Here is a 24,190-nt window from a genome sequence, read left to right on the forward strand (position 1 = left end):
TCCTGGAGAACGACTGTCATCTCTACAACCACCCCCTCCAGAGTCTCATGCAGGTTGTATATTAACCTATATCACAGGTGCTCAACATGCGCTCAGTAAATGCTTGGTTCTGCTGTGAACTCTGTTCAGAACCAAATGTAATTTTAAAGGCTTGGGTGAAAGTGAGTTCACCCTTAAGTCACTTCATGCCAGAATCTCTCGGACCTTGACCCACAGTTCTACCTTCAAGATCTAACCTTGTTTCTTGCCACTAAGTCTTTTCTTTCATGGGTCCCCAAACTGGCTTCTTTTCTGCTGCCTCTTTCTTCCAGGTGTAGGCTCTTACTCTGCCCTCCTCATCCTTCTGGTGGCTGACCCTCTGCCATGTCGAGCCCTTTCCAGCCTAATCTCCAACTCCCTGTCTTGGTTTTCTGCCTGGATACCAGGACTCCCTTACCTTCCTGGTGCCTATGACCTGATCTTTAGCAATTATAAAGCAAAATGGCCCGAGGTCACCTTACAAAACTCCAAGCAGTGAGTAGAGAGAACCTCATTTTCCAGACATAGAAAAAGCCAGTGGAGGACATTTAATTGCACACAATCACTATCCTCACCAAGGCAGAGGCTTCCCCCTTCCAATGTCATTTCTGACCCTGCAGGGCCAGAATGGTCACAGGACCTGATGAACCACCCCTCTTCCCAATTCTCTTGGGGAAGGGCAAGCGGGTACCTTGAGGATGAGTGATCCTTCTGAACAGAATCCCTTCAAAGGGAAAGCCCTGTTCCTCCAGTTCTCTGGTGGCACAGCGAGTTATAGGATCCGGCGTAGGAGTTCCTGCTGTGGCTCAGTAGAAACGAACCTGACTAGCATCCATGAGGATGTGGGTTCGATCACTGGCCCTGCTCTGTGCATTAAGGATCCGGCACTGCTGTGAGCTGTGATGTAGTTCGAAGATGTGGCTCGGATCCTGCATTGCTGTGGCTGTGGTGTAGGCCGGCAGCTACAGCTCCATTTCTACCCCTAGCCTGGGAACTTTCATATGCCACACCTGGGGCCCCCCAAAACAAAAGAAAACAACAAACAAACAAAAAAATCCAAAGGATCCGGTATTGTCACTGCAGCAGCTCAGTCACTTCTGTGGCACAGGTTCAGACCCAGGAAATTCCACATGCCACAGGCATAGCCGAAAAAAGAAAAAAAGAGAAAAAAGAAGAAAGCCCTGTTCCTGATTAACTATGCTCCAGTAAAACTTAAAACAAAAACAACAAAAAAGAAAGCCCTGTTTCAGAGAAGTTCCTAATCTAGAAAGCAGAAGAGTAGGTTGGATGCATTGACCAGTTCAGGCTTGGAGAAAGATCTTCAAGAGAAGGTAAATACCGCATAGCTGAACCCTTCACTGGAACTATAAGCTAGAAATTCCCCTATGACTTAGAGCAGATGTTTTTGTGCTGGTGAGGGTGAGAGGGAGGGGTGGGATGGAGAAAAGGAGAAGTAAGGCAGAATTCAGCAAGTACCCTACCAAGTCCTTGGTTGGTCAGTTAACCCTTGAGGGTGATATTGGTATACTGCTTTCCAATTTCTAGGCACCTCCAGATCAAGTTAAGTTTCCAAATCTTGCTTAGACTACCCCAAATATCTAGAGACTAGCTGTATTAGTTTCCTAAGGCTGTTGTAACAAAGTATTCTAAATGGAGTAGCTTCAGATAACAGATATTTATCATCTCAAAGTCTGGAAAACACTGAAATCAAGGGGTAGGCACAGTTGTTGCCTTCTGAGGGCTCTCGGTGAGAACCTTCTTGTCTAGATTCTGATGGTTCACTGGCAAATGTTGGCAGTCCTTGGCTTGTACATGCAACACAAGATGTTTGACCTCTTCATTCTATGCCAGAGTCTCAGGCCTTCCCCTACCCTTTTCCTCTTCTTTTCATTGGCTGGATGAGGATGCAGTGGTGAGTCACCATGTATCATGTGGATGAGGAAAACATAATTTTTCACAAAATAGAAGCTTGGGTCCCTGGGTGACCTTATGGAGCAGAGCGGCCCTGCTTTGTTCTCTAGACTCACCTCTTTCTGGATTACAAAGTGAGAAAATATTTCCCCCACTATTCTTTTGGGCTTTTGTTAAAGCAGGTGCACCTGTACCCTAACTAATATAGCTTCTCTAGGCGTTTCCTTTAAGCAGTGTGGTGGAGACCTGGCAGTGCTCATCTCCTGTGAAAAGATGTTACAAGAAATGCTTTTGGGAGTTCCCATCGTGGCACAGCGAAAATGAATCTGACTAGTATCCACGACGACGAGGGTTCAATCCCTGGCCTCGCTCAGTGGGTTAAGGATCTGGCATTGCTGTGAGCTGTGGTGTAGGTCACAGTCGTGGCTCAGATTCTGCGTTGCTGTGGCTCTGATTTGACTCCTAGCCTGGAAACCTCCATATGCTGTAGGTGAGGCCCTAAAAAGATAAAAAAGAAAAGAAAAAGAAAAGAAAAGAAAAAAACAATTGAGGTAGGAGCTACTCCTAACCCTTGTCATGTCTTTCAAAAAAGAGAGAGGGGAGCTTCCTTTAGGGAGAACAGAAAGAGGAAGAAGCTGGCTTTGGAAGGAGGATCTCTCTTACCCCAGCAAGGGTCAAGGAACAATTTAAAGAACACCCTTTTTAGCCGTGAAGGCAGAGCCATGAGCGAGTTTTGCAACTGACTATGGTGAGCTGGTAAGGCTCCCGCTTTTTTTTTTTTTTTTTTTTTTTTTTTTTTTTTTTTTTTTGGCCACAGACCCAGCAACATAGGATGGTAGGATATGAGCTGCATCTTCAACCTACGCCACAGCTCATGGCAATGCTAGATTCCCTCATGGACGCTATTTGAATTTGTTTCCTCTGAGCCACAAAGGGGAGTCCCAAGCCTCCTGCTTTCTAAGGAAACGAGAGGCAGATCTAGAGTAGTGTTGATAACAGGCCTATGTTATTTGGACAGAGTTAAATGACCTCTGCCATTTATTTCATAATTTAAATGTCCCAAGTGCAAGTAGCTTAATTCGTGCAGTTGTCCAAGTTGAGGAGATGATGGGATTTGGGTGAACCAAAGAGCAGTGGGCTTGCTTTCAGTGGAGACCAGCTACTCAGTTCCAGCCAACTGTTTTCATGCGGGAAATGATGGCTTTGTGTTGCCAGAGTTTTTGAAGAATGGCTAAGTATCTATTTTTTTTTTTAAATCTATGTTTTTAAAGTGAAATGTTTCCAACTTCTAATCTATACTGTTTTAAAACAAATGTGGGCCATATTCAGCCCAGCTCTGAATTTGTGACCCCTGGGGAAGGCAAACTCTTTGATAACTCTGAGCTTTTCAACAACGAAGGAGGCTCTACATTAAAATGGAAAGAGGAACTCTCGGGGAGTTCCCGTCGTGGCACAGTGGTTAACGAATCTGACTAGGAACCATGAAGTTGTGGGTTCGATCCCTGGCCTTGCTCAGTGGGTCAAGGATCCGGCGTTGCCGTGAGCTGTGGTGTAGGTTGCAGATGAGGCTCGGATCCCGAGTTGCTGTGTCTCTGGCATAAGCCGGTGGCTACAGCTCCGATTAGACCCCTAGCCTGGGAACCTCCACATGCCGCGGGAGCGGCCCAAGAAATAGCAAAAAGACAAAAAAAAAAAAAAAAAAAAGAAAGAGGAACTCTCAGTTGGCCTCTGAGAATGATTTGCTCCTTGGTCCCAGTAAGGCAACCAGAAGATTTTATGCTACTTGGGGCTTCACCACAGACCTCATTTTAACCAGTGGATATAGGAGATTGACTATCAGAGTTGACACAGAATTGAGACAGAGTTGACTATCAGAATTTTTTTTTCTGGGAAAAAAAATGCCACAGACAAGTTCCTGACTGGGTTTCTATTAGTTACCAAGGAGGACCATGGTAAGAAAAGCAGAATAATGGATGGATGTCTAGGACCAGAGCTATTCCTCGGAGCTGTAACAAAGCTTCTGGTTCTTAAGAGGGAATGGTGAGTAAACTCCCTGATAAATGACCTTCATCTTGCTTTCTGTCATCTCTGGTTAGAAGACCCTATGTTCCCGCTTCGTCAGTGTTCTAATCCATACAGCTGGGGTCTTTCAACTCTCACTTGTAAGCTCTGCCCTTGCCCCAAACTTGAACTCAACTACATTCCTCATTTGAAGTATAACTTGGCAGTCATCCTGATTCATGGTTCTATCTTTACTCCATTCTTTTTTTTTCTTTTTTCTTTTTTCTTTTTTGGCTCCCACTGCAGCTGCAGCAACACCAGATCTTTTAACCCACTATGCCAGGTGGGGATCGAACCTGTGTCCTGATGCTGCAAAGATGCCACCACTGATCCCACTGGGCCACAGCGGGAACCCCTCTACTTTATTTTGATTTGGGCAACTGGGTTATTGCCTTGTTCCTCATCCTTGCCTCTGAATTCCAGTTTCAGATTGTGATATTTTTGGTTCTCTGGAGAACACTGATGTCTGTTACCTCATTTCCATGACTCCTCACCTTTGCTCTCTGGGAGGATCCAGGTTTCTCTCCCACCTTGGTTAGATGACTCACTTAGTACCCCAAGAAACATTGTCTGACACCAATTCCCATCCCTTCTTGCCACCAAAATCTACATCAGTGGTTCTCCACCAGGGGCAATTTTGCCTCCCAGGGTTATTTGACAGTATGTCTACAGACATTGCTGACTGTCACAACAGGGGATGGGAGATAAGGGGGGGAATGCTACTGGCATCTAGTGGGTAGACACACACACACAATGTACATATGCACATATACACATATACATTTTTTTTTGGAGAAGTGATAGCACGATGTTAGTAAAGACTCATTGGTATAACTAGAGGGATGTCTGGGTGATGGAAAAAAGCTTTGCTGGGCAGTAACCAGAAACAAAGATGGGTAGTGGGTGAATTTAAGTCTTTAAATTCAGGTTTAAAGGAAACATCATTTATTAAACAGGAAAAGTCAAACTGTCTTTCTTGGCTGGCAGTAACTTTCCATTGAGGTATCGTATATTTTTCTCAATTTGGAAGTGCTTTGGAAGTTCCGTCGTGGCGCAGTGGTTAACGAATCCTACTAGGAACCATGAGGTTTCGGGTTCAAGCCTTGGCCTTGGTCAGTGGGTTAAGGATCCGGCATTGCCGTGAACTGTGGTGTAGGTCACAGATGCAGCTTGGATCCTGTGTTGGCTGTGGCTGTGGTGTAGGTCGGCGGCTACAGCTCCAACTCGACCCCTAGCCTGGGAACCTCCATATGCCACGGGAGTGGCTCAAGAAAAGGCAAAAAGACCAAAAAAAAAAAAAAAAAAAAAATGGGAAGTGCTTGGAAGAGCACAATAACACTGCCAGGAGGAGGCTTTTCAACTTGTCTGAAGAGAGGAAATAGCTACTGTATTTGTCTTAAACCATATGTGCTGCTGAAAGGCAAATAAATATTTCTGACTGAAATAAGGACTAATACAGATCTATGCGATTTTAAATCTTTTGAGGCTGTATTGCAGAAATGAATATAAACGGGAGCACCCAAGTCCATTAAAAATGTGGGAAAAATGCTTGGTGTGGAGCAAAGTTCAGAGAAGCATCCCTGAAGTTTGTGGTTTTATTGCCAAAGAACATGAAGAGGCATATTTACCCAGGGACGCAGCTGCTGTAAAGCACCAAGTTATGACATTCCTGGGTTATATTTGCTTCGACACTCCACTGACAAGTGTCTAGTTCTGGAGCACAGAACTATTTACTGAGTTAAACAAACTGGTTTCTGACCTTTCAGACTTAAGAGATAGTAAAGCTGAAACTCTTTTCTGAATAAATAGATTTACTCCAGTGTTCTGTCAGAAAGCATAGTGATGGTCTATAAAATCCAGATGATTTTGGGGAAGGACATCTGGTAGAAATGTGTATCATGGAATTCCCATCGTGGCTCAGTGGTAAACGAACCTCACTAGCATCCATAAGGACTTGGGTTCGATCCCTGGCCTTCCCCAGTGGGTTAAGGATCTGGTGTTGCCATGAACTCGTGAATGGTTGTGTAGGCTATAGACGAGGCTTGGATCTCGAGTTGTGGCTGTGGTGTAGGCCGGCAGCTACAGCCCTGATTCAACCCCTAGCCTAGGAATCTCCGTAATCTGTGGGGTTGGCCCTAAAAAGACCAAAAAAAAAAAAAAAAAAAAAAAAAGAAAAAAGAATGAAAGAAAGAAAAAGAGAAATGTGTGCCATTAGACTTTTTTTTTAGGGCCACATCCACATCATGTGGAGGTTCCCAGGCTAGGGGTTGTAGCTGCTGGCCTACACCACACCACAGCCACAGCAACACCAGCTCCAAGCCAAGTCTGCGACCTACACCACAGCTCATGGCAATGCCAGATCCTTAACCCACTGAGTGAGGTCAGGGATTGAACCTGCGTCGTCATGGATACTAGTGAGATTTGTTTCCTCTGAGCCATCATGGGAATGCCTCATTAAACTTTTAAATGTGGTTTTAAATGAGGTTTGGCTGTAGAGGGAAACATTTTGTTTATTTGCCTTGATGAAATACAACGATTCCTTCTGGCAGAACATTTAGGGAAGGCAGAGGGGTTTAATTTAGTTCCATATTGTTGAGTTAGATGGGTTCTCATGGACCATTGCAAATATGTATACCTAAGAGAATCTTAAGAAAATTTAAGCTCTAATCTGCATTGCACAGAGAGAAGGATTTCATGTTGCTGACCATTGTCTATATGGATTGCCTGTGTAGAGTTCCCCATACACTCTGATAAAAAAAGAACTCAAGAATGTATCTCCTGTGAAATGTATTTCCCATGAAAACCACAAGGGCCCTTGTTGGAACCTACACTTTCCTTCTGATTGGATGGCAGGAATGAATAGAAAGAATCAATGGACATGAGAAACTCTGGGCGAAAATGGCCGATCCATCACCCAACAAACATACAGGGTCAACCAATATTATTTTTCAAGAGCTGTCTATTTAAGGAAATCTTGTTGCAAAGGATGTGTGTGTGTGTGTGTGTGTGTGTGTGTGTGTGTGTGTGTGTGTGTGTGTTGGGGGGGATTATTTGCAGTCATTGCTCAATATTTTCCACTATCAAATATAAACTGTATTCCACACCCCAGATTGTGCTCAAGATGTTTGGCACCCGTAGGATATTTTGCTGCCCTTTGGATGAACACTCTCCACTTGGAAGGTGTTGGGGCACAACAGTGTTTTATAAAGATTCCCTGTTTATTCCCCCAAGAGAAGCAAAGGAAATTTAAATGAAAAGCGAAGGTGGGGTGTGCTATTATTGATGGTTCCTGGGATGGGGCATGTGTGTGTGTGTGTGTGTGTGTGTGTGTGATAGAATGGTGGTTGTCAAGTGGCATAGCCTGTCCTTGCACAGGGAAGCATCTGGTCTGTCTGTAGATCCCTGCCATTTGTTGCTGAATGCCATACATTAAGACAAATGACAATATTCCTTGGCACATTAGGATAAATGAAAGTACTTTGGTTTATCTGGAAAAGATACAACCAAAAAAAAAAAGGGAGTGTTTTGGTAATGAAGGCCTTTGAACTGTCATGCTTCAGCATTTGGATTTTATTCTATTGTCAGTTAGGAGCAAATAAAAGTGTTTGTAGCAGGGAGTGGAATCGCTGTATTTTTGTTTTTGTCAAGTCATCTGGCAACAATTTGGGAGATATTGCTGCAGTTGAAGTCAAAGAGGGAAGGGCCTTAGGCCATGAGGTTAGAATGGAGATGAGGGAGACTTATTTGAAAGATATTCATTAAGGAAATTAATAGAATCTTTCAGGAAGCTTAGCCAACTTCACAGTAACTTTTTTATTGAGTCAGCATTGAAGACCAACCTTGGGAGTTCCCGTCTTGGCGCAGTGTTTAACGAATCTGACTAGGAACCATGAGGTTGCGGGTTCGGTCCCTGCCCTTGCTCAGTGGGTTAAGGATCCGGTGTTGCCGTGAGCTGTGGTGTAGGTTGCAGACGCGGCTCGGATCCCACGTTGCTGTGGCTCTGGCGTAGGCCAGTGGCTACAGCTCCGATTCGACCCCTAGCCTGGGAACCTCCATACACCACGGGAGCGGCCCAAGAAATAGTAAAAAGACAAAAAAAAAAAAAAAAAAAAGAGAAAACCAACCTTGGATAGGAAACCTAGCCTATGCCAGGCATACTAATGTTTCAGTCTTCTTTAAAGGGAGTAGGGTTGGGAAAGAGAAAATTTTTTCTTTTTGGCTGTACATGTGGAAGTTCCCAGGCCAGGGACTGAACCTGCGCCACAGCAGTGACAACGCTGGATCCTTAGCCACTATGCCACCAAGGAATTCCAAAAACATTTTTTCTTTATGAAAAAAAATGCAATTGACTGGAGTGGATATGAAATGACACCTATTTTTACAGTCCTGGGATCAAGGTCTTTTCATAAAAGGTACATGTAGGCTGATTTTCATATTCTAACCCCCATATTTCACTGGGACAGTTTAAGAGGACACAGCACACATTTGAAAGGTCATCATCTACTTACGAACCAGTTGATTTGATGCTTCACCCAGAAGTTAGTGTCCTGATGCGGACAATCTGTATGGCTCTGTTGATTGCTGGGAGGAAAACAAGAGTGAATGGTTAACTTTGGGTCAGGGAGAAACTTTTAGGCTTAATTCCTTTGCAAGACTTTAAGATAATTAACACATGGATAAAATGGAAATATCAGGCCATAAGGTGGTCTATAGCCTCTGGAATCAGAATGTCTGCCTTCAAATCCCAGTCCTGTCTCTTCCTGGTTGTGGAATCTTAGATAAATCACCTACTCCCTTGAAACCTGTCTCCTCATTTATAAAATGACAATAATAATAGTTCTAAATCGTAGGGTTGCTGTGATGATCACCTAAGGATATCCTTGAAAAGTAGTTAGCTAAGTACCTGCCTCATAAAGCATGCTCAATAATTATAGCTATTGATTACTACCAGTTTAAGACTAAAAGCAGTAGAGAGAGGGGAGGGGGCTAGAGGGCAAGTAGAAAGAGAATGGGATTTCTCCGTGTTACTTCATTTCATTTATTTATTTATTTTTTTGCTTTTTAGGGCGGCACCCTTGGCATATGGAGGTTCCCAGGCTAGGGGTCCAATAGGAGCTACAGCTGCTGGCCTACGCCATAGCCATAGCAACGCAGGATCCTTAATCCGCTGAGCAGAGGCCAAGGGTCGAACCCGAAACCTCATGGTTCCTAGTCAGATTCATTTCCGCTGCATGTTACTTCAGACGAGTGGAAGATTTAAGTAGAGATTTTAAAACTCGTTTTGTTTCACGTGCTTTATATTTTGAAAAACATTAAATCTGTTTGGAGTTCACACATTGTAAGATGCCTGCCTCCTGAAAGCAGTTGGGGGAGCCCCCAAATGCCACAATTATTCTCATATCTGACCAAGCATGCTGAGAAAATAGAATATTGTAAAGGGTTATCTTTCTCTTACTTTCTTTTTTTTTTTTTTTTTGGTCTTTTCTAGGGCTGTACCCGAGGCATGTAGAGGTTCCTAGGCTAGGGGTCTAATCGGAGCTGTAGCCACAGCCACACCAAATCCGAGCCGTGTCTGCGACCTACACCACAGCTCACGTCAATGCTGGATCCCCAACCCACTGAGCGAGGCCAGGGATCGAACCCGAAACCTCATGGTTCCTAGTCAGATTCGTTAACCACTGTGCCACGACGGGAACTCCCCTCTTACTTTCTATAAAAAGCTATTTATTCACCTTTTGTTAAAGATTTAGGTCTCTATCTCACTTTCCTCCAAATTTTATCTAGAATCTGGGAAAGAATCACCACCATTAACAATGTAGTGTTTCACAGACTTGGCCAGAGCAGAGAGAAATCCCTAAATCAGCATTTCCTTAAATAGGAATTTTTATGTATGCAAAAAAATGTTTAGCAGGAAGAAGTGGGCACTTAATTTGGAAATCTTGATGAAATAGGACTTCTGTAACTCTTTCTGAAGAACACATGACTAAACAGCTATGGGAGATCTGAGTTGTTCGAGTTACGTTGTGGATATTTTCAGACATATAAGCAGTCAAAACTAAAGCTTCAATCCCTTTTAATGTCTTCTGGGCAATGCTATCTACTGAAGAAATGATTCTGGAAGCAACAGTCACAACAGAATACGTACCAGATTATAAAACTTCTCTTAGGAGTTGCTGTTGTGGCATAATGGAAACAAATTCGACAAGTATCCATGAGGATGCAGTTAGATCCCCGGCCTCACACAGTGGGTTAAGGATCCTGTGGTGTAGGTCACAGACACGGCTCAGATCCTGCATTGCTGTGGCTGTGGCTGTGGCCGGCAGCTGCAGCTCCAATTCCGCCCCTAGCCTGGGAACTCCCATATGCCACAGGTGCAGCCCTAAAAAACAAGAACAAAAAAAGGTTGAATGTGGAGTTCCTGTCATGGTGCAGCAGAAACCAATCCAACTAGGAACCATGAGGTTGCTGGTTTGATCTCTGATCTCGATCTGTGGGTTAAGGATCCAGTGTTGCCATGAGCTGTGGTGTAGGTTGCAGACTTGGTTTGGATCTGGTATTGCTGTAGCTCTGGCGTAGGCTGGCGTCTACAGCTCCGATTAGACCCCTAGCCTGGGAACCTCCATATGCTGTGGGTATGGCCTTATAAAGACAAAAAATGACAAAAAAAAAAAAAAAGGTTGACCGTGACTATGTTGGTCTGCATCTAGAATCTTTAACCATGACCTGAAATCTCTGCAGACAAAGATGTTCAGAAAAGCCAGGGACACACAATGGAAGTTTGTGCTGCTACCATAAAATACCTCTGTTTTCTATTTCATCATACTTGACACAAAAGATGTTTTGGTCCTTTTTTTTTTTTTTTTTTAATGGCCACACCCACGGCATATAGAAGTTCCCAGGCCAAAGAAAAACCAAGCAGGAGGCATAACTCTCCCAGACTTCAAGAAATACTACAAAGCCACAGTCATCAAAACAGTGTGGTACTGGTATCAAAACAGACAGACAGACCAATGGAACAGAAGAGAGAACCCAGAAATAAACCCTGACACCTATGGTCAATTAATCTTTGACAAGGGAGGCAAGAACATAAAATGGGAAAAAGAAAGTCTATTCAGCAAGCATTGCTGGGAAAACTGGACAGCTGCATGCAAAGCAATGAAATTAGAACACACCCTCACACCATGCACAAAAATAAACTCAAAATGGCTGAAAGACTTAAATATATGACAGGACACCATCAAACTCCTAGAAGAAAACATAGGCAAAACACTCTCTGACATCAACATCATGAATATTTTCTCAGGTCAGTCTCCCAAAGCAATAGAAATTAGAGCAAAAATAAACCCATGGGACCTCATCAAACTGAAAAGCTTTTGCACAGCAAAGGAAACCCAAAAGAAAACAAAAAGACAACTTTCAGAATGGTAGAAAATAGTTTCAGATGATGCAACGGACAAGGGCTTAATCTCTAGAATATATAAACAATTTATACAACCCAACAGCAAAAAAGCCAATCAATCAATGGAAAAATGGGCAAAAGACCTGAACAGACATTTCTCCAAAGAAGATATACAGATGGCCAGCAAACACATGAAAAAATGCCCAACATCGCTGATTATAAGAGAAATGCAAATCAAAACTACCATGAGATACACCTCACACCAGTCAGAATGGCCATCATTAATAAATCCACAAATAACAAGTGCTGGAGGGGCTGTGGAGTAAACAGAACCCTCCTGCACTGTTGGTGGGAATGGAAACTGGTACAGCCACTATGGAGAACAATTTGGAGATACCTTAGAAATCTATACATAGAACTTCCATATGACCCCACAATCCCACTCTTGGACATCTATCCAGACAAAACTCTACTTAAAAGAGACACATGCACCTGCATGTTCATTGCAGCACTATTCACAATAGCCAGGACATGGAAACAACCCAAATGTCCATCAACAGATGATTGGGTTAGGAAGATGTGGTATATATACACAATGGAATACTACTAAGCCATAAAAAAGAATGACATAATGCCATTTGCAGCAACATGGATGGAACTAGAGAATCTCATACTGAGTGAAATGAGCCAGAAAGACAAAGACAAATACCATATGATATCACTTATAACTGGAATCTAATATCCAGCACAAATGAACATCTCCACAGAAAAGAAAATCATGGACTTGGAGAAAAGACTTGTGGCTGCCTGATGGGAGGGGGAGGGAGTGGGAGGGATCGGGAGCTTGGGGTTATCAGACACAACTTAGAATAGATTTACAAGGAGATCCTACTGAGAAGCATTGAGAACTATGTCTAGACACTCATGTTGCAACAGAACAAAGGGTGGGGGAAAAAAATGTAATTGTAATGTATACATGTAAGGATAACTTGATCCCCTTGCTGTATAGTGGGAAAACAAAACAAAACAAAACAAACAAACAAACAAGCAAAAAGAAGTTCCCAGGCCAGAGACTGAATCTGAGCCACAGAAACGCCAGATTCTTTAACCTACTGTGCTGGGCCAGGGACAGAATAGAACCTATGCCTCCACAGTGACTGGACCCACTGCAGTCGGATTCTTAACCCACTGAACCACAGTGGGAACTCCAAAGATGTTTTGGTCATAATCATATACTGTCGATGACATTCACAGACATCTAGGAGGAAAATCCAGTTTAGGATAGAAAATGAATTGGCAGCCACTATATGCTTATTTTAATTTGTATCAAGATATTTTCTTTCTAAAATAAAGAGATTAGTCTCCTAATGGAGAAGGAATGATACTCGAGGAACGTGCAAAATATATTGAAGTTGCAGCCACTTCACAAAACAATACGACTCTTCATCCAGAAAGGTAGTTAGTGAACTTGGTAAAGCCGATGGAAGGGAAATTTGTTTTGGCAGCAACAGTCATGTTTTTTTTCAAGACAGCAGCAAAACGTGTGGGGGTGGGGCAGGGAGAAGGGAAGGGCTACAATTTGAGAATTTCCTCCCATTCCTACAAGATGACACCTGAAAATATTTCCGTCTTTTTTATACCTAGAAGGAGACAGATGGGAGTATAAGATAAAACAGTCGTGCAAGACAAGACAAAAAGCACCAGTTTAAAGACTTACCCAGTGATGATAACCACACAGTGGAGAGACAAAATCACTATTGTGATGGTTTGGAGACCTTCTTCATGAACACTTTATTTTTTTTTAAATTTTTTTAAATTTTTTATCTTTTTGCCATTTCTTGGGCCGCTTCTGCGGCATATGGAGGTTCCCAGGCTAGGGGTCCAATCGGAGCTGTAGCCGCTGGCCTACGCCAGAGCCACAGCAACACAGGATCCGAGCCATGTCTGCGACCACAGCTCACAGCAACGCCGGATCCTCAACCTACTGAGCAAGGCCAGGGATCGAACCCACAATCTCATGGTTCTTAGTCGGATTCGTTAACCACTGAGCCACGAGGGGAACTCCTTCATGAACACTTTAAATCGCTTGATGGTGACAAAAGTAAAGCTAACAACCTCAGCCCTTCACTTTGTCATGGTCAGTCTGTACAGTGAAGTTGGTTGAGGTCTGCAAAAAACAGATTTTGAGACCTCTGGAGAAAGAAATGGTGCAAAGCAAAGGACTCTGGAGAGTGAAGGGACTTGAAATGATGTCTGCTGGAACCGTGGAAGGAGTCAGCGAGAAAGGGAGACTGCAGGAGTCTGAGAGCTGTTTGCAGATACTTGAAGATGAGGGATAAAGGAATGTGTTTATTCTGTGTGGTTGCAATATTGGAGCTGTGGCAAAAAAATCAGTTGGCAAGAAAATTTTGGCTTAGCAGAACCAAGAACTTAGAAAACCTGTTTAAAACCTACCAAGCAACAACAAACCAAACAAAAAGATACTGCATTGGGTAGGTGCTAGGGGGCCTGGGCATAGTCTGAATGGCTCATGGTGGGGATACCCTAGAAGGCACTGATGCCTACACTCAGGGGGCCTTAAACTTCATCCATTAAGGGCCAGAATCCATGAGAATAGACATAATTTTTGAGCTCTTATTCTCTATATACTGATTAGGAAACTGAAGGTAAGGAAACTTAAGGAAATTGCAAAAACCATTCAGCTGGCAGGTTGGCGTGGTTAGATTCTTATCCAAATTTGTAAATGTAAAAGTTCTCACTCTCTAGCCACCCCAGGCACAGAAATTCTTTCTCAAGAGTGGTTAAAGCAGTAGTTTCTGAGGATGATACTGAACTTAACAATTCCACTTTACTTTCATAGAGCTGTACTTGCAGCTGAATGAAAAAACAAACAAGACAAAAATCAAACACTTGTCTCAGTAAGTAAGGAAGATAGACAGGAGGAGGCTCAGAGTGATATAAGAGAAAGAAAGCTACTTTCTTTCTTTTTTTTTCCCCTTTATAGGGCTGCACCCACGGCATATGGAGGTTCCCAGGCTTGGGGTCTAATTGGAGCTACAGCTGCCAGCCACAACCACAGCCACAGCAACGCCAGATCCTTAACCCACTGAGCGAGGCCAGGGATCAAACTCGCAACCTCAGGGTTCCTAGTTGGATTCGTTTCCTCTGAGCCATGATGGGAACTCCAGCTACTTCTTACTTCCACCCTTTTTCATCATTCCTCACCTCCCACCCTCCATGCCCTGTGGACCCAGTTTGTGAGAACAATTTTTAACCTTGAGTTCCTGTCATGCTGTGTCAAAGGCCCAGAATTTAGTCTATCTCTGGGCCTGTTCTGATTCTGCTGGTAAAGATACTATACATATGGAAAAGTGAAGAACCAAATTACCAGATCAGGAACCTAAACCAACTCCCATCCAGCCATTACAGCTGGATTCTGAGGACATTCAGGCAAATGCATCTCTTTTTCTGCTCCAGAGCAGGTTAAGTCTCAAATCGTGGTCTCTCTTGATGACCTGGACCACACATGGACTACATTTTCCCAAGAGCCCCTCCTCTGCTCTGCGACACCACTCTGATTCTTCTTGGCCTTAGTAGGGCAAGGGTAATTTCAAAGGATGCATATCCAAGTCCTGGCTTAACACAGGCGCAGGATATGGGTGAGAGAGAAGAAAATCAGAATGGGGAGTTCCCCTCATGGCTCATTGGTAACAAACCCAACTAGTATCCATGAGGACGTGGGTTTGATCCCTGGCCTCGCTCAGTGGGTTAAGGATCTGGCATTGCCGTGAGCTGTGGTCTAAGTCCCAGATATGGCTCAGATCCAGCATTGCTATAGCTGTGGTACAGGCTAGTGGCCACATCTCCAATTCAACCCCTAGCCTGGGAACCTCCATATGCCTCCGGTGCAGCCCTAAAAAAAAAAAAAAAAAGAAAGAAAGAAAAGGAAAGAAGAAAGGAAGCAAAGTTAAACCTGTTTCTAGTTCCCATCAAAGCCTCCAACCAAACCCCACTGTGAGGTTCTGAAGATTCCATTTTGTCCTCTCCATAACAGAGCCCTTGAGGGCAACAGGGTTCATCATGCGAGCAGCGCCCCCTAGAGGCCATCATGGCCCATCATCACATCTCGAGATGTTCATCTGGTCTTCAGTCTGTTTCTTATTAAAAGAAAGGAGAGCTATTTTATCTCAATACACTACTGTAGATCATATGCGATCCATCTCTGAACATCTCAACCCACTCTATCCATTCCAGGACGCTTTTACAATTATCCCAGCCATAGGAATATTTTCTTGTTGGTTTTCCCCATTGGTTCACCTACGAGTTTAGACTGCATGGCGTGAGGCCAAGATTAGGGTGCGGCAAGGCAAGCTGGATCAAGCACAGGGTCAGATCCTGACTTCACTTAAAATTATGATATTTTGTTCAGCATGTATTTTTCTTTTTTTTTTTGCATTAATTGTGATTACTGAAATTTTTGGTGCGTGTTAAATTTCGCCACAATTACCTCACCCTAGTTCCAGCCCTGCCATGACACTTGACCCCACTGACGTCCACGGTCTAGGTAGCCAGCCTGATGTGTTGAAAGAGCATTGGAACTTGGGAGAGGTGATTCTCTAAGTTTTTGTTCTACATTTCATTAGCCGTATGATTTTAGATGAGTCACCTTCTTACTTAGGACCCCAGGTGCCAAATCTGAAAAATACAGGTGGCATTTAGTTTAAACTTTTATGAGAGAGAAGCTCAAAGATAGCAGGACAACATATTCTAGCTCTTGTACTACTCTCTGTGCCTGCAAGTAGCACCAAGTCCAGTGCTTTACACAGAGCAGGTATTCAAAAAATGTTCTAGTAAATGTTTTTTTGAACATAGGAACGAAAATATGGACCAAAGTCCAAAACAAAGACTGCACAAATTAAAATCATACTGCAAATGAAAACAAAACCTCCCCAAACAAGAATACCGTCCCTCCTTCATTCCTTTCAAAGAAAAGAATGAATTTGAAACCATTGATCTTTCTGATTCTTTTAAGTATGGCAAAATCTCATTGCCTTTTTACCACAGGAAATATTCTGTTCAAATATTTTAGGTTTTGAGTGAACCAGACTGTGTAATCATCCATCCCTCAGAGATTTCTTTCCATCTAAAGATACCAGTACCACCCCGATGAGTCACATTTTATAAAATGTAACATCTGTGAGAAAAAGGTTATAAACATGCAGCAGTTCCTAAAACGGCTGTAAGAAAGAATTGCAGAAGAAAGAGAAAGTAACTGGTTGTCTGTATTTAGGTTTGTGCAATTGGAAAGTAGGGAGAGACAGTATTTGTGCATATAGCCCAAACTCCTTTTTATTTTCTTCTCTTCTTTCCTTGGCCAAGGAAGGAAGGGAGGAGGAAGGGTGGAAGGAAAGAAAAAGAAAGGAAGAGAGGGAAGGAGGAAGGGGAGGAGAGAGGAAAGAGGCAAGAAAAGACACTGGTAAAACATATGACTATATTTTCGGGGGGTTTTTGTTTGATTTGGGGGGTTTTTTTGTTTTTTTGTTTTTTGTTTTTAATCTTTTTAGGGCTGCACCTGCAGTATATGGAAGTTTCCAGGTTAGGGGTGGAATTGAGCTACAGCTGCAGGCCCACACCACAGCCACAGCTCACAGCAACACCAGATCCTTAACCCACTGAGTGAGGCCAGGGGTCAAACCCGAGTCCTCATGGATACTAGTCAGGTTCTTTAACACGGAGCCACAATGGGGACTCCATGACTATATTTTAAGAAATCTTTTCTTTATTCTTTTCTTTTTTTTTTTTTTTGGCTACACCAGTGGCATGCGGAAGTTCCCAGGCCAGGGAATATTATTTTGCAAATTGGTTCTGAACACAGTAAATAAGTTTTTGTTTTTTTTTTTTTTTTTTTTTTTTTGTCTTTTTGGCATATTTTGGGCCACTCCCGCGGCATATGAAGGTTCCCAGGCTAGGGGTCTAATTGGAGCTGTAGCCACCAGCCTATGCCAGAGCCACAGCAACGCAGCATCCGAGCCGCGTCTGCAAACTACGCCACAGCTCATGGCAACGCCGGATCGTTAACCCACTGAGCAAGGGCAGGGACCAAACCCGCAACCTCATGGTTCCTAGTCGGATTCATTAACCACTGCGCCACGACGGGAACTCCATATAATTTTAACTTATTTAATTTGTTCCTTTCATATTTGGTGTTACTTTGCCTTGAAACAGGTTTGACACCTGCAGAAAATAAAAGTGACCTTCTAAAGGTTATTAGTCTGGAAGTTCACAAGGAAGAGTAGTAGATGTAGGCATATATCTGCACTGTCCCTGTGGTCTCAGTAAGATCTTCTTTGACTAACGATGGGGCTACATCCTGATAAAACCATCATAAGTTGAAAATACCATAAGTCAAAAATGCATTTAATACACCTCACCTATGGAACATCATAGCTTAGCCTAGCCTAAGTTCATGTGCTCACAAGAGTTACATTAGCTTACAGGTGGGCCACATCTTCTAACCCAAAGCCTATTTTATAATAAAGTGTTGCCGGAGTTCCCGTCGTGGCGCAGTGGTTAACGAGTCCGACTGGGAACCATGAGGTTGCGGGTTCGGTCCCTGCCCTTGCTCAGTGGGTTAAGGATCCGGCGTTGCCGTGAGCTGTGGTGTAGGTTGCAGACTCGGCTCGGATCCCGTGTTGCTGTGGCTCTGGCATAGGCCGGTAGCTACAGCTCCGATTCAACCCCTAGCCTGGGAACCTCCATATGCCGCGGGAGCGGCCCAAGAAATAGCAACAATAACAACAACAACAAAAGACAAAAGACAAAAAAAATAAATAAATAAAGTGTTGCATACTTCTGCAATTTTTGAATACTGTGCTGCAAGTGAAAAACAGATGGTTGTCTGCTACAGAACATTTGTAAGCGGATCAGTTGTTTACCCCTATGATTCTGTGGCCACCTGGGAGCAGGGGCTGCCCAGAATCATGACAGAGTGTATGGCTACATTATATGCGGCATATCGAGAGTCTGAGGAATGATCAAAATTCAATATTTGAAGTAGTTTCTACTGAATGTGTATCACTTTTGCACCACTGCAAAGTCAAAAAAATCCCAAGTTGAATCATCATAAGTTGGGGACAGTCTGTACTTTGGATAACTCAAAAGCCAAGCACTTCTCCAAGGACTCAAGTCCAAGAAAGCAGCCAGAAAATATCTTGGCACCTATGCAAGTAACACGATATACTGTCATTAAAACATAATGCAGGCAGCTTATTTCCTGAGAAGGAAATTGGAAGGAACTCGGTAGCAAACCACTTGATACCATAAAATTTCTTTTTAAAAATTCTCCTCTTTTAGAACAGGTTCTCTGCTTTCCTGTCCATCACAGATCTTCTCTAACGAGACAAAATCAGACAAATCACTTCACGCCTAAAGGCCAGTTCCCTGAAACTACGTTTAAACTGACATGACTAGTTATTAAAAGAAAAAAAGTTAGGCAATTATCAGCCTCCCCCTTTTCTTTTCTTTTTTTTTTTTTAGGGCTATACCTACAACATAAGGAAGTTCCCAAGCTAGCAGTCATACTGGAGCTACCGCTGAGGCCCAGGCCACAGCCATAGCAGCACTAGATCCGAGCCACATCTGCAACCTATGCCACAACTTGCAGCAATGCCAGATCTTTAATCCACTGAGCAAGGCCAGGGATGAAACCTGTGTCGTCATGGACACTATGTCGGGTTCTTAACCAGCTGACCCATAGCAGGAACTCATAAGCTCAACTTTAAAACCACCTAAGAATAGTCATATTAATAGTAAGCCTAGATATCTTGGGTTGAAGGCACTTTAGTTTTGAAGGATCTAGAAAGAGATATTCAGATATTCAAAATAGCCATTCTATTACTTCTAAAAGAATCTAATTCCACCATACTGACCTGGAAAAAGGGACTGAAAGGCAGTATCCAGAACATTCTTCAGAATTTACCTGTCTCCTTTCACTTGAGAATTTTCTTGTTAAGCAACACCTGCTTAACAGGTAAAATTTCTGACAGTTACAGTACAAAGCAAAATATCTTCTCCAACAGGTTTTTCCAGCTGTAATATGTTTTGGCAGCAATTTCAGGCCCTGAATTATTTCCCTAAAATGGATTTGGTAAGCCTACATTAAAGAGATATGTAACACGGACTAATGGCTTATTCAGTGCCTTTTCACCATCCATGAGAAGGTAGGCCACATGAGGCACCTGGGTGTCCCAATCTCCTACCTTCACCTGCATTTCCACAGTATGTGCACCATTCACCAAAGGTACTAAGATTAGTGTCCTATGGTGACCTCTTCTGACTTTTGGACAGGTTATGTTTCTTTCTATCTTTTTATGGGGGCACCTGTGGCATGTGCAAGTTCCTGCGCCAGGGATTGAACTCGCGCCACAGCAATGACCTGAATCACAGCAATGACAATGCCAGATCCTTAACCCACCCACCATCAAGGCACTCCCTGGGCATACTCAATTTCTGCCCAGTTCAAGCTTTTCCTTGACTATGGGCTCAATGTAAGAAAGAGATATGGCATTGGAAAAGAGAAAGAAAAAAAAAAAAGGTGAATCTGGGAGTTCCCGTCATGGCGCAGTGGTTAATGAATCCGACTAGGAACCATGAGGTTGCGGGTTAAGGATCGGGTGTTGCTGTGAGCTGTGGTGTAGGTTGTGGCAGGTGACTACAGCTCCAATTCGACCCCTAGCATGGGAACCTCCATATACCGTGGGAAGTGGCGCTAGAAAAGGAAAAAAGCCCAAAAAAAAGGTGAATCTGCCCCTGGCTGTTTAAATAGAATTGGGGGTGTGTTTATCCAACCCTGTTTGAGCTGGTCAAAATACACTTGGGTGTACTGTGTTCTTTTCTGCTAATTACAGTTTATGAAGAACGATGGTAAGCTAGCACATGTCCAGAAGAGGGACCAGGATGGAGAGAAACCTTAAAATGACATTATGGCAGTGTTGAGTAAACTGGTGGAAGCTATTTATCCTGGAAAACAAAGAGCAGGGTAACCTTTTTCAGTATGTCAAGGGCTGGCATGCAGAGGAGGGAACTGTTTAATCTAGCCAGAGACTAAAGCTAAGAATACGAGAGAAAGTGACATTTTAGCTCAACATAAGCCAAAACTCTCTAAAGATTATTGCGGTTAAAAATTGGCATTTATTGGAGTTCCCGTCTTGGCACAGTGGTTAACGAATCCGACTAGGAACCATGAGGTTGAGGGTTCTATCCCTGGCCTTGCTCAGTGGGTTAACAATCCGGCGTTGCCGTGAGCTGTGGTGTAGGTTGCAGACGCGGCTCGGATCCCGCGTTGCTGTGGCTCTGGCGTAGGCCGGTGGCTACAGCTCCGATTCAACCCCTAGCCTGGGAACCTCCATATGCCTCGGGAGTGGCCCAAGAAATAGCAACAACAACAACAAAAAAAGACAAAAAAAAAAAAAAAATTTGGCATTTATTCATTTAATACATATTTTCCGAGTATCTACTACATGTTCTAGGTCCAAGTGAAACAGTCATGAATAGTAATGAACTGACGCCATGGAGATGTCAGTTTCACACAAAGCTTTGTCAGATGATGGCACATTTCTCATACTTGGAGATGTTTCATGAAACAACCATAAACTGAAGGTTTTCCCAGCATCAAATGTGACTGAACTTCATGTCTAAAGTACTGCCAACTCTGAAACACTGTTTTGGTAACTTTACTGTTATGCTTGATGCACTCTGACGGCTCTCCTGGTCATGGGTCAGGAGGTACAGTTCTGATTCTGCAGCTTAGCCATGGTCTCCTATCAATCAATGCACGTATGCAGTGCTGCCTCTGCTAAGTGTTTTAGAGGGATGAGGTTGTATAGAGGGTCAAGAGAAAACACTATATAGGGAGTTCTCATTGTGGCTTGGCTCCGAGCTAACAAACCTCACTAGTATCCATGAGGATGTGGGTTTAATCCCTGACCTTGCTCGGTGGGTTATCCACTGTTGCCGTGAGCTGTGGTGTAGGTTGCAGACGTGGCTTGGATGTGATGTTGCTATGGCTGTGGTGTAGGCCGGCAGCTGCAGCTCCAATTCAACCCCTAGCCTGGGAACCTCTATATGCTGCAACTGCAGCCCTAAAAAGACAAAAAATAAAAATAAAAAAAGAGAGAAAACACTGTAATTGTTCTTTCATATGTTATGTACAGTGAAGGGAAACAATTTTTTTATGTCCCAAATTCACCCCTAAAGATCTGGTTGTCATTTCTACTACTTTTATTCTTTTTCAACTTGCCATTATCACTTGGGGAATGGGAGGTCTTACTTTACAAACCAGTTTCAATTCTTTAATCTCTTTGAAGGAGGATGGAATCAGGATGGCTAAAAACCATAGAATCATAGTCTTTTTTTTTTCATAGAATCATAGTCTTTAAAGTGAGATCAGATATTAGAGATAATCTAGTCTCTTCATTTTATATACAAGAAAACAGAAATTTAGCAGATCATTTTAAAAGATCTGAATACTAAAGACAGAAGCATCTGGGAGTTCCCATTGTGGCGCAGTGGTTAACAAATCCAACTAGGAACCATGAGGTTGCAGGTTCGATCCCTGCCCTTGCTCAGTGGGTTAAGGATCTGGCGTTGCCGTGAGCTGTGGTGTGGGTTGCAGACACGGCTCAGAACCCGCGTTGCTGTGGCTCTGGCGCTGTGGCTCTGGCGTAGGCCGGTAGCTGTGGCTCCAATTGGACCCCCCAACCAGGGAACCTCCATATGCCACAGGAAGCGGCCCTAGAAAAGGCAAAAAGACAAAAAAAAAAAAAATAATAATAATAATAATAAATAAAATAAAGGCAGAAGCACCAAGAATCCCCAGAATTTTAGGTGGAATATTTACTTTGGGTAAGGAAATTTTATAAAGAATCAAACAGAACTTTTAGCAGTTACAAAGATAATCTTGAAATTTAATTTAATGGATGCATAAAATTATAGCTTAGACCCAGATGAATGGAGAATGTAAACTAGAAGACATATCTGAAAATTTTAGCCAAAATGTAGCACAAAGAGACAATGAGATAGAAGATATGAAAGAAAGGCTAAAAAATGAGACGCAAAGAATAAGATGATCTAACATACATCAATTCAGAGTTTCAGAAGGGGATAATGCCTTGTGTTAACCTGGTAGGTAAAAGCGGGTCCACGATCAGAATCCAGGTGTAGAATTCAGAAGTTTTGGTCCTATGATAGAGGACTATAAAGCAATTCCCATAACAGTCCTAATCAAGACAAAGGAAGACTAACTTGAGGATCACTCAATCTGGTGATTCTCAGAGGTGCCAAATACCCTCTGGAGAGGAGAGGGTTCACTTATTGGTCTGTCTTGATAGCATCCACAAGTCCTTGCATCTTTGGTTTAGGAGAAACAGTCATTTTTAAAAACAGGATCCCTGTGGTATTCACCTAAATATGGCACACTCCTAAAGAAAATAAAATTGGAAGACAAATACTCATCCTAGAAGGAAATCAGGACCATGATGATAAGACCTTTTGTAAAATTATGTAATGCCTATAAACTTCTCATATTAATCACATTTCTGTTACCTAATATTGTCCTCTAGTGATTAACAGTAAAGGCCCTCTGATGGAAAAAATAACAATCATTAAACCAAACAAACAGTAGGAGTTCCTGTCTTGGCACAGCGGAAAAGAGTCCACTAGGAACCATGAGATTGTGGGTTCAATCCCTGGCCTCACTCAGTGGGTTAAGGATCTGGTGTTGCTGTGAGCTGTGGTGTATGTTGAAGATGTGGCTTGGATCCTGCATTGCTATGGCTGTGGTGTAAGCCAGCAGCTGTAGCTCTGACTCCTAGCCTGGGAACCTCCATATGCCATGGGTGTGGCCCTAAAAAACAACAAACAAACAAACAAACAAACAAACCAAAAAACCCCCAGTAAAGGCCTGAAGGAGTTCCCACTGTGGCACAGTGGATTAAGAATCCAACTGCAGTGGCCTGGGTCACTGCGGAGGCATGGGTTAGATCCCTGGCCTGACATCATGGGTTAAAGTATCCAGCATTGCCACAGCTTAGGTTGCAGCTGTGGCGCACATTTAATCCCTGGTTCAGGAACTTTCACATGCTGCAGGTGAGGCCATGAAAAAAAAGTAAAGGGCTTAAGATATAAATTAATTTTTGTGGAGCAAAGAAGATAGAAGTTGGAGAGAACTGCAATAAGAAAAGTAGGTAGAGTCAGCTACTGAGGGAGAAGGAATTGTCTGAGTTCTGGGGGCCCCTTAAAGATAAGAGAAAATGGCAGCTGGTTCAAAGTCAGGCTCCGAGGCTGAACAGCAGAAAAAGCCAAGTGAGATTCCCCAGCAATGCATCACTGCAGTCAACATAATAATTTTTCCCTCCTTATATAGTCAGATGTGAAATCACAGTGTAGGTAGATCCTTCCTAAAGACAAGAATGGAAAAGTAATATCTCAAAAGCTAAGCAGAGTTATATTTATGGCAATATGGTATTTTAGATAATCTTTTGAAACTTTTCACTACAAAACCTTTAAAACCACTATACTAAATGTAAAAATCATCTTTTTTTAATTATATGGCCTGTCAACAAAGTAAGGAAAATCCTTAGTGGCCTGAACTGAAACAGAAGCAAGAATCCAGAGAGACATCAAAGTTATGGGCTGTCCTCTGGCCCACAAACCCTTCCTTTGTTGTTACTGTCAAAAGTTATGATGTAGGCCCTGGAAATTTCCTTAAATGCCTAGAACCAATAAGTATCCCAGGTTTTGGTG

At 43.0% G+C, this 24,190-nt stretch overlaps 1 protein-coding gene and 1 long non-coding RNA gene across 6 annotated transcripts in view; one reads left to right on the top strand and one right to left on the bottom strand.

Moving 5' to 3' along the window:
- The window catches only part of LOC146396106 (uncharacterized), a 271,106-nt gene that overhangs the window by 91,335 nt on the left and 155,581 nt on the right, over positions 1 to 24,190 (top strand). The window lies entirely within an intron of this gene.
- Positions 1 to 24,190, bottom strand: part of CMKLR2 (chemerin chemokine-like receptor 2) — a 54,032-nt gene that overhangs the window by 3,125 nt on the left and 26,717 nt on the right. Inside the window, exons 1-2 of one of the 5 annotated variants that reach the window (XM_021074589.2) lie at positions 19,318 to 19,416; positions 8,499 to 8,571 (exon numbers count right to left, since the gene is read on the bottom strand). The gene's annotated coding sequence lies outside the window, so the exon portion shown is untranslated. 5 annotated transcript variants of the gene reach the window in all.

The sequence above is a fragment of the Sus scrofa genome, chromosome 15, assembly GCF_054392235.1.
Source record: "Sus scrofa isolate SSC_HxYL_T2T_F1_AM1 chromosome 15, Sscrofa_HxYL_maternal_Yorkshire_Landrace_v2.0, whole genome shotgun sequence".
NCBI classification, from domain to species: Eukaryota; Metazoa; Chordata; class Mammalia; order Artiodactyla; family Suidae; genus Sus; species Sus scrofa.